Raw genomic sequence first — 1718 nt, forward strand, 5'->3', positions numbered from 1 at the left:
CTTGCACGTTAATTTCATGAGCAGACTGTTCCGTTGATCGGATCAACTGGAACCCTCGACGTCATAAGCGACGGAGTGCCGACAACAATAACAACAAAACCTATTACTAGTAACAATCTGTTACTATTCGATAATCCTATAGATGCACGTGATACCATAAATGGAGTTATCTCACTTCCTTTTTGTTTTTAGATTTTAAAAATGTAAGATTTCTTCACTGAAGACGGAGGAAGTTGATTCCATCGTCGGATGAGACGAGTCCCCCGTCTTCAGAGAAGAAATTTTATATTTGAGATGTTGACAGAAGGGTGATTAAAGATGGATTCCAACAATGAAATCAATTACAATCCTTATTTTGGACCACTGGGCCCCTAGAAACAGCTGTTGGATTTGTAACACTTTTCTTCAACCCCTTAATTCTTGATATCATTTCCATCTGTGTATCACGTGATACCATTACTTCCTTTTTGTTTTTAGCTTTTAAAAATGCTGTATGAAGCGCGGTTGACGTGGGAGCAGAGACGGAAATTTTTCTACGAATTATCTGGATACTCTCTGCCAATCGAAGTTTCTGTTTTTCAACTTACTTATACTACATATGTGAGACCCTTCCATATTTGTAATTCATATGCAGAACATTCCCATGGAGTATTTTCCCTCGGCTGTATTGTTAGTATTTAAATCAACATAACTGCTCTCTCTCTCTCTCTCTCTCTCTCTCTCTCTCTCTCTCTCTCTCTCTCTCTCTCTCTCTCTCTCTCTCTCTCTCTCTCTCTCTCTCTCTCTGCACGTTCATGCGTTTAAGAATAAAATGATTGGGTATTTTAAGGTATTATATGCCTCTCGCTTTCGCACCATATCTATTCTTAACACGAGTACATTATGTAACTTGGCATCTAACTTTACGCAACCTCGTATCTTCATAAAGCCCTACTTTTTCAAGTAATACACTTTAAAATATTTTTAGGTGATATGCCAACAAATATTTTATCGATACATGACAATTTCATTAAAGGATAGAGAGACAGAGAGTGAGAGAGAGGGAATAGGAGAGAGAGAGAGAAAGGGAGTTGAACACGAAGAATATACAGACAGTGGGTGTGTGTAGATAAAGAAAGGTAGCTTATCAGATAACCAGAACATTTTGGTTATACAGTGTTAAAACATTGGTGCAACCATGATGTTCTGATAATTTGATGAGCTAGCTGACAGACAGATAGACAGACAGACAGGCATGCTTAGGGTTTTCATAAAAAGAAATCAACCAACTAACTCGCACATTACAAATACAATCAGTAAGTGGAACAGTAAAAGTCTGCAAGTCTTTCCTCAAGTTTTGTGTTTGTAATTTACATTCCAACGATGGAGCTTTGAATCTTTCATAGAGACCAGGTCCTTCCTCAAAGGAAGAATTCAAATAATTAAAACCCGAAGAGAACACACACACATACACACACGCACACTCACGCACACGCACACACATACAGAGACATACACACACACATTTGAATACCTACAATTTAACATAGTATTAAGTTTGTTGCTTTAGTGTATGTGTGTGTGTGTGTGTGTGTGTGTGTTTGTGTGATGATTCTGTGTCTGTATAAGTTATTGGTGAGGACGTGTATGTGCGCGCGTGTGTGAGCGAGCATGTGTGCTGTGTATGTGTACGTATGTATGTGAATGTGTGTGTGTGTGTTTGTGTGTGTGTGTGTGTG

This window comes from Octopus bimaculoides, chromosome 5 (assembly GCF_001194135.2).
Source record: "Octopus bimaculoides isolate UCB-OBI-ISO-001 chromosome 5, ASM119413v2, whole genome shotgun sequence".
NCBI classification, from domain to species: domain Eukaryota; kingdom Metazoa; phylum Mollusca; class Cephalopoda; order Octopoda; family Octopodidae; genus Octopus; species Octopus bimaculoides.